Below are 9,846 nucleotides of genomic sequence, written 5' to 3' on the forward strand. Positions count from 1 at the left end.
AGCCTTCAACTACCTATTAAAGAGGTGAGGGTATAGCTCCCTCACTCTATCCACCTCCATCCACTTTGCCTTGTTCGGTTTGTTGCCTTTGAAACCAACCCGAACATAATCTACACTGCCCCTTCTTGAAGTGCATGTCCTTCTGTCAAGGATTGTATCTTCTTTCAGCTCATCTAAGAATTCTGGCGAGAAATATTCTATAGATGGAAGCTGAACAACACTTTCATGATCAGCAATCAAAGGAGGTTCATACAAACGTAAGTTCTCCATATTGACAACAGAATACATTTGCATGTAGGAAGGAAAATCTAATTGAAAAGCATTATTTCCAACCTTCTTGAGGATTTTGAATGGACCATAACGAATAGGCTTCAGCTTTTTACCTTCTCCTTGCATCCTTTCCTTACTAATGTACATCCATACCTCATCCCCTTCTTGAAACTTGTGATCGACTCTATGCTTGTCGTGTCTTTCCTTGTACTTGCCTTGACTCTTCTCAAGCTGTTCTTGAATTTGCTGATGTATTTGCTAAATTCTTTCAATGAATGAATGAGCTTTGTCAATATCACTATGTCCCTCAATGGCGACATCTTTCTCAAGAATGAAATCAAGAGGTGATTTTGGCAAGTAACCAAAGCAAGCTTCAAACTGTGAGGTGTTTGTGGAGGAGTGCTTGGCACGGTTGTAAGCATGCTGTATGTAGTGCAAATGTTCATCCCACAGCTTGGGATGCTTGCTGCAATATCCTCTCAAGAGGTGCACAATGGTTCTGTTCACAACTTCGGTTTGTCCATCTGTTTGCGGATGGAAAGCAGTACTTTTCTTCAACTTTGTGTCCATCATCTCCCATAGGTTGGACCAAAAATTCCCCACAAATCTGGAATCCCTGTCACTAATAATGGAAGTAGGCAAACCATAGTGAATCCATACATGATGAAAAAATAATTCAGCAGTTTGTTAAGCAATTATAGTTTTCTTACAAGGCATAAGTATACACATTTTGCTGAAACGATCAACTACTACATATAAATAATCATGCTGCTTTCGAGATTTTGGCAAACCTCCTACAAAATCCATAGAGATGCTCTCCCATGGTCTAGAAGGTACCGGCAAAGGAGTATACAAACCAAGCTTCCTGTTGCTAGGCTTGCTTGTAGCACATAATGAACAACCTCTTATGAACCTTGAAACATAATCTACCATGCGAGGCCAATAGCAATACCTCTGTAGATGTACAACTGTTTTTCTCACACCAACATGGCCAGCAATAAGAGAAGAATGAGCTTCTCTTATGACATTTATCCTCTCCCCCTGTGGTATACACAACTTGCCCAAATGAAACAGCAAATTGTTAAGCATTTGATAGTCATTTTCCTCTACATGATTCCCTTTACTCAAGTTAGCATACACATCTTTAAAGTCATCATCAGATGCATATTGTTCTATGTAACTATCATGTACAATGGAATCATTCTTAAGTAAAGTAACAACACCAATAATAGGCCTTGAAAGCATATCAGCAGCCTTATTCAAAGTACCTTTCTTGTACCTTATTACCAAATGGAACTGTTGCAAGAAGCCCATCCATCTGAAGTGTCGTGACTGTTGTAACTTGCTTTGTGATTGCAAGTACTGTAAGGGCTGATGGTCGGTATGTATAACAGTTTCTTTGCCCATCAAATAGTGTTTCCACTTTTTGATGCTTTTTACCAACACATACAACTCCTTATCAGATGAAGGATAATTTACAACAGCACCATTAAAAGTTTCAGAATGAAAAGCAATAGGCTTACCATGCTGTAGAAGAACTGCACCCATGGCATAATCACTAGCATCAGTTTGTATCTCAAATGGCTGTCTCAAATCCGGTAATGCAAGGACTGGAGCTGAACTAATATTCTCTTTCAAAGATTCGAAAGCTTTTTGCTGCTTGCCTCCCCATTGGAAATCATGCTTCACACTTGTCACTGCATGCATAGGAGCTGCTATAGAAGAGAAGTTAGAGATGAACTTCCTCCAATATTGAGCTGCACCCAAAAAACTTCTTACCTCTGTTATGGATTTGGGAGTAGGCCACTTCACAATAGACTCAATCTTAGCAGGATCAATTCTCAAAGCACCTCCTCCTACTATGTGTCCCAAATAAACCAAAGAATTCTTTCCAAATTCACACTTTGACATTTTAAGAAATAACTGATTTTTCTTCAAAACATCAAGTACTTTCCTAACATGCGTGACATGATCTTCTCTAAACTTGTTGAAAATTAAGATGTCATCTAAGTATACAATAACGAAATCATCAAGAAAAGGACGCAAGACATCATCCATTACCCGCATGAAAGTTGCAAGTGCATTGCACAAACCAAACGACATCACAAGCCACTCAAAGAGTCCTTGTTTGGTTTTAAAGGTTGTCTTCCAAATGTCACTTTGTTCAATTCTTACTTGATTATATCCACTGCACAAGTCTAGCTTAGTGAAATATCGAGCATCTTTCAGCTGGTCTACCAAATCATCTATCCTTGGGAGTGGGTAACGATTCTTTACCGTTATCTTGTTCAAGGCCATGAAATCAAAACACATACGCTAAGTGCCATCTTTCTTTGGAATCAATACAATCGGTGACCCACATGGCGAAGTAGTTGGCCTTATGAGACCCTTGTCCAACAAGTCCTTGATTTGCTTCTTTATTTCAGCATTCTCCATAATAGACATGCGGTACATGCCTATGTTTGGAAGAGGACAATCTGGATGCAAATGGATTTCATGATGAATCTCCCTCTTAGGAGGCAAACCTGTTGGCTCCTGAAACATCTCATGATATGCATCAACTACATCATATAGATCTGATTTAAGTTTTGGATCACAATTGTCAAATGACTCATGATTCACATCAACCTTGTGCTTAATCATAAGAAGAACAAAATTCTTACTTGAATTGACCAGCCTTTTTACCTGTCCTGCATTCACCATCGCTATATTTTTCTTCTTGCGATGAGCTCTAACAATGAACTCCTTGCCATCTTTGAAAAGATGATAGTTTTTTTCATGGCGATGAAAGATAGCTTTCCTGTCAAACAAGTAAGGACTTCCCAAAACAATTCCTGCTATATCAAAAGGTACCACATCAAGTTCAATTGTGTCAATAAAATGTGCAGTAATTGCAAAGCGCAATGTGCACTTTCTTGAAACTTGTAAATTTGCATCCTTGCAAATCCATCCAAGTGGATATGGCTTCGGATGTGGAACGGTCTCAAGTTTAAGCTGCTTGACCAAGTCCTCTGATATATAAGTTTTGCTTGTGACCCACTATCAAAAAGTGTGTCAATTTTAGTATGTTTTGAAATCACCCTCACATGAAACAGTTCAATTCTTTCTTCCTCATTAGGAGCTTGTACATGGCAATTTGAGGTACTAGTGCTGGCTTGAGTTTCAATTTCTCTTCCCTTCAAGTTTTTCAAACCCATGGCTGTAATTTTGGTTTCATCACCTGAATCTTCTCCTAAATCTTGTGGTGTAGATGTAGTAGCAGCAGTTTTCTATTTCCCTTTGGATTTGTTAAATTGAAGTCTTTTTTCAGGATGTAATTTCCAACAGTTTTTCTCCTCATGGCCTGGTTTAGAACAGTGTTTACAGATCACATTCTCACTCTCCTGTTTGACAGATGCATTCTTTTTTCCCTTTCCCTCGGAGGTTTTCTCTTTGTTTTTCCCCTTGGGGGGCTTGTTTCTACCCTCTTCAAATGTGTTTTTTTCCCTTGCCTCTAAATGGGTAGCTTGGACACAAACCTCGTTCAGGCTAGTAGGGTTAAACATCAAGATGGTGTGTCTAAGGTAGCTATGCAAGCCACCAATGTATTTCAGCAAGGTTTCTTGGGTCTGTAAATCTACTCCTAACAAGAGAGCTCTTCTCCTGAATTCTTGGGTGTAGTCTTGGACACTCTGACCCTTAAGTTGTCTGAAATTTTTCCAATTCATAATGGCTTTCTGCATGTGAGCAAGAGGATAAAACTGTTTTTTAATGGCTAACAAAAATTCAGGCCATGTTAAGGTCACCTTACCAAATTTCTTGATCTCCTCTTTAGTCTTGGCCTCCCACCAGACCAATGCTGCTCCATCCATTCTCAAAGAAGTCAACTGAATCTTTGTGGCATCATCATGCATATTCTGGATCCTCAAGTAAACTTCCAACTACCTAATCTAGTTGTCAAGCTTTTCTGCATTCACTTCACCATTAAACATAGGTAATTCGAATTTTACATCAAGCTTCAACAAAGGACCTTTTCCAGAGGATCTATGCTTATGCACAGAAGAAGAAGACGAGAATGAAGAGGAAGAAGGTGACGATGGGGGTGGTGGATCACCATTTCCTCCATGTCCTTTCTTGGAATGATCATCATCCTTCTTACCTCCTGAAGAGCCCTCTCCTTCATGTGGATGTTTGGACCCTTCTCCAACCAATTTCTCATTTCCTTCTTGGTACAATAACCTCACCATTTCAGTGAGGTCCAAGAAAGCCTTTCTGAAGACTCTTTCTTCTTCTTTTGGATCCATGTCTGCAGGAATTTCTCCTTCATGTGCAGACATTCTTGAAGATTTTGCTGAGACTCTTGAGGGTGAAACTGAAGGTGGAGGTGATGGCTCTCTGGCCTTCCTTGACTGAGGATTCTCTCGTTCTCTAGTAAACTTTCCTTCCCCCCTTTTAAGTTTCAACCTGGTAAGCACCAATACTTTGCAAGACAGTTAGAAGATCTTTGCACAAAACCCTGAGCTCTGATATCAACTTGATCTGAATTTGAAACTACTTGAAATTTGTTTTCAAGGTATTCAATTCAGAATTATACATGTTTTAAAGATTTCCATGTCTTGCAGAAAGAAAACAAATGAAATTTTCAGCTGTTCATGACCCATTTAAGCATAGCAGATTTATTTCCTTTTACTGTTTAACACACTAAAATGAATTTGTTCTACAAAATAAATCAACCACAAATGCAAAAGAAGTTGATAAAGCAGTTCACCCCCTCCAGGGCTACGTCTGCTGGGTCCAAAGCTCCCAACTGGGCTTGTCCTTATTTTTATTAAATGCTCAAATTCAAAATATAGTTGAATAGAAGCATCTACAGGAGAAATAGATGGTAAAAATGGATTCAGAACACTTGAATCCTTCAAGATTGACTATTGGATCACCTCCAATGGATACCCGCAACCCTATACAGTCTTCACAAAACTGGGCCCTAGTGGCTCCTAGAACTTTCACGGATCCAAACCTCTGAAAATGACCTCAGATGGCTGTAAGACCTACACCAATGGCTTCAGAAGGTCGAAAATACCCAAAATAAAAAAAAAATTCGTCCAAAACCGCCTTTCCTAGCCAAAGTTATGACCATTTAATGATCCCCTCCAGTTTTGCCTAAAAGAACTCCAGCTAACTTTAGTTAATGTACAGTTAGCTCCACAAATTATGGCGGGTCCGCCAAATTCGCCATGTCTGCCAAAATTTCCACCAAATTCACTGGTGGTTGGGTTTGGCCCACGGTTCTCGGTCACGGTCATATGAAAGGGGGGCTGGCCCCCTTTGGTTTCTGCCCCAACCAACTTTAACGTTCAAGTATCATGTGTTTCACCCATTCAACAACAACTGACCACGTGGTGTAATGGTAACGTGCTTGGCTAATAGACCATAGGTCAGGGGTTCAAAACTCTGAACTCCCAAAAAAATTTGCATATGCGCCCAAGAATCTATTGATGTCATCTGAGGGCCACGTGGCAGCCTCTGGGCCTGCCACGTGGTGGCTTGTGATTGGCTGACGAAAAAGGGAATATTCCTTGGAATATTCCAAGGAATATTCTGTGGAATATTCTTTTTTAAATTTTTTTTGAAAAATTAAAATTTCTAATGTTATGGACAAATTCTTCTTTTTGCCATAACTTCCTCATACGGCGACCGTTTTTCGAACCGTTTACGGCACCAGAATCGGGAAGACAAGCACTTTCCAGTCGCTCAAATTTGAACCAGTTCTGAGCACTTTAAATCTTGAGCATTTTATGACACTTAGGACATGAGCACCTGATCATTCATCATAATAGGAGCCGAGATATCTGTTTCTGAGAGTCATTTCCACATATTACTGAAAAATCTGCCACAACACTGAATAGGGGAACCCCCCACAATAAATGTAAGGCTAAGGGCCAAAAGGAGGAAAGGAAGAAAAATGCATGAAAGAAAGAGAAACAATGGTGTCTACCCCCCTCAAAGGAGGAGGCTCAAATAGAGAAAAGTCTCCCCGAGCCCCACGCCCTGGCAAAAAGGGGGGAAATGCATGGAACAACAATCGAGAAGGACTAGGGTAGCCACCCCGGGAGCTCGCACTACTATTAATCCTTCTCAAACAACAGTCCACAACAATTCCCCCTTTTCTCCGCAAAGCTAGGGACTAAAAGGAAGAAGGGAAGAAAACAAGGTCAAAGAAATAGAGATCAAACGTGGCTATCGGATCACAAGGGGAGGATCAAACAAATCACAAGCCTCCCAAGCCCTGTACCTTCACAAAATGGGTGGAATTGAATGGGAAAACAATCGAGAAGGACTAGGGTGGCCACCCCTAGAGCTTGCAAGGCGTTTTTTCCTTCCCGAACACCAATACACAACAATCCCACTTTTTCTCCGTAAAGTTAGGGGCTAGAAGGAAGAAGGGAAGAAAACAACATTAAACAAAGGGATATTAACCATGGATACTGGCTCACAAGGGGAGGCTTCAAACAGAGAACAAGATTCACCAACCCCGTGCCTTGGCAAAAATGGGGGAACTGCAGGGGCTGACGATTGAGAAGGACTAGGGTGGCCACCGTCGAAGATCGCACTGCGTTTCATCCTTCTTGAACACCAATCCACAACAATCCCACCTTTTCTCTATAAAGCTAGGGGCCAAAAGCAAGAAGGGAAGAAAACAGCATGAAAGCAAGAGATATCAAAAATGGCTACTCACTCACAAGGGGAGGCTCAAACAGAGAACAAGCTTCCCAAACCTCATGCCTTCGCAAAAATGGGGGAATTGTAGGGGATGGTGATCAATAAAGACTAGGGTGGCCACCCTGGGAACTCGCACTGCTTTTTGTCCTTCCCGAACAACAATCCACAACAATCCCACCTCTTCTCCATAGAGATAGTGACAAAAGGAAGAAGGGAAGAAAACAACACCAAAGAAACAAAGATCCCAAGAAAAGAGAGAATCTCAACAGCACGTCAAGTAGATGTCCTCTAACCAAACAGATATCAAACAAGGCACCCAATCAAAAAGCATCCTACCTCTTCATACCCTCCCACATACATTACAGCACAACACCCTTTCTAGCTTCCAACATAACAAACAACAATCTAACAACCAAGCAAATAAATTACAACCTAAACTTGACCACTAGAAAATACAACGGTTGCGATGAGACCAGTGTCTGAAGCATGTTATTGAGAGGTAACAACCCCCAAACTCGGCACAAGGCTTCAAATGATAAATAAAATACTAATAACAAACCCACCCCACTATTGCACCCCTCCATGTACAAAACACCCAACAACCTTTCGAGCAAGAATGTCAATGGGGGTCAAGAATCAAACTCCAAAGAGGAGTTATCACAGGATGACACTCAAAGCTGGAGAAAGCCACGAGACAAAAATACATTGATGATGCAAGGCCACTAAAGAGAGCGACATTCGCAAAGTGCACACCATGAAACAAAGAAATGACCAAGTCCAACAAAAAACCCACAATCCAAAGGGAGGAACAAAGACACAACCTGCCACTTCTTTTTTCCTTCGAAGGGGAGTGGCTCACAAGAGGATGAGGAATTCCCTCGACGGCAAAGGAAAGAGATAATATTGCCACCCTCATGCCCATTGGCAAGGAAAATTGTAATCTTGATGGAGCTCAGACCAAGGGAGGGGTTTTTCATCACCGGGACACCCAACCCATCTGTGAGGGCATATCGAGGAATGGTCAGGATGGCTAGGGTAGCCAGCCCAATGGGTTGAACCTCTCTTCATCCATCCCATACTGACCCCACCCTAACAATTTCCCCTCATGGAAGGTTTGAGCTACCTGGCGTGTGCACAACCACTCCCTCGACCCAACCACCAGCAAGAAAGCTCATCCAAGCAACACATCAACCACCGTCGCCTTTTCAAGAGAACCAACTATGGAAGCCTGCAATCTTGGCCCATGCCTTCCAACGAACAAAAGACCAAGCACTACCACTACGAATGAGTCTAAATTTATCCATCGTATTTCCCGAGCACCTCAACTACAACAACCATGCCCGGCCAAATAGATCATCGGAAGGGCTCCCAAGAAACAAGCTTCCAAACCCCCTACAGAAACACATTGGTGGAAAGAAAAATAAAGGATGGGTGGGAAAAGCACAAGCATGGCTTGCAAGCACACACAATAAAAAACAAACGTTACCTCAAGACAAGAAACCAACAATGTTCTTGCCAAACACCAAACCTGCTCCCCTAGAGACACACCACACAGTCACACATTGCAAATGAAACCCAACCAACCCGAACCAAACAAGAAAACCCTTGCTATCAATGATCCTACTACAGGTTCACCTATGGTAACCTTGTTATGACTTCTCATTCCTCTAAATAATAAGGTTCAATGAACTTCTCATGACATTGATGGCAACAAACCACCATCGTCGACGCAATCTGAACACTTGATCAGATCATTCAATTGGTAGGAGTGATGGTTGTTGTGTATAAAGGGCAGAGACATAGTCAACATGAGTTGATGAGACGTTCTTACTAGGAATTCCTCGTTGAAGACAAATAATTGCAATGGTCTATCCCCATCATGATGCAATTTGAGAAGATTTCCCGATCCTCTCTAATCAACAAGAAAAACACATTGGCTGCATCAGTGTAGCACGCGTGTGGCCCAAAATATCTAAGGGCATCATAGACCTGTTATCGCCTCAAACTTCCATGGCCTAAATGGCCATAGTCCCTCTAATAAGCTGGCCTCGAAGGGGAACCTTCACATAGCTAGTTAGCAGGCTAAGGTCTCATTCATTATCGGAATTGACCAGAAAAATCGCTCCACCAACTAAGAATGGCCATGCACCACCACCCATAGAACTAAGAAAGAGCTACCAATCTGTCAATCCTTACTATGTCTGGACTTGGTAAGTTTCCCCATGTTGAGTCAAACTAAGCCGTAGGATCCACTCCTAGTGGTACTCTTCCGTCAATTCCTTTAAGTTTCAGCCTTGCAACAATACTCCCCTAAAACCCAAACACTCCGATTTCTCAGAAGGTGCTGATGGATTCCTTAGAGCAACATCCATTGATCTCTGGTCGGAATCGTTTATGGTTAATACTAGGATGGTTTTTGATCATCTTCTAGCCCCCTGTTGTGGAGGTAAATCCCCTCTGTGGACAGAGGTGATCTCTACTAGCCCAAATGGGGTCTAGCAACAATCAAACAATGCTAACACACAGGTTCCTAATTGCAAATCAAAGACCGATGATGAGGGCCTACCTGGATTCCAACGCTAGTACTTGCAGAAGAGTCGTTGCTCTCGTTCCTTTGCTCTGGCTGGTCACAATCCCCACGATCCTCGTGAACAGACACCTGCACATGCAAAGAACGACACAAACACAAGCATAAAATCCAATAGATGCAACTATATATCAGTCAAAAAGGATATAACTCAACATCATCACAAATAATAACAAGAGTGGAACCATAATGATAGTCATCTATTATTGATAAACAACAAAGAAGAATACAGCCATAGTTCTGACGTCAAATCCTCCTTTGGCTGGGTGATCAACAACACATGCCTTGCA

The 9,846-nt window shown here is 41.7% G+C and overlaps 1 pseudogene; it reads right to left on the reverse strand.

The window, feature by feature from the left end:
* Positions 1-8,581: 8,581 nt before the first annotated feature.
* LOC149191728 (18S ribosomal RNA) lies at positions 8,582-9,571 on the reverse strand (annotated as a pseudogene; the record flags this gene model as incomplete).
* Between the last annotated feature and the right edge of the window lie 275 nt (positions 9,572-9,846).

Source organism: Pinus tabuliformis, chromosome 2_2 (genome assembly GCF_031772625.1).
Source record: "Pinus tabuliformis cultivar Carrire ecotype Pingquan chromosome 2_2, CPIR1, whole genome shotgun sequence".
Taxonomy (NCBI): domain Eukaryota; kingdom Viridiplantae; phylum Streptophyta; class Pinopsida; order Pinales; family Pinaceae; genus Pinus; species Pinus tabuliformis.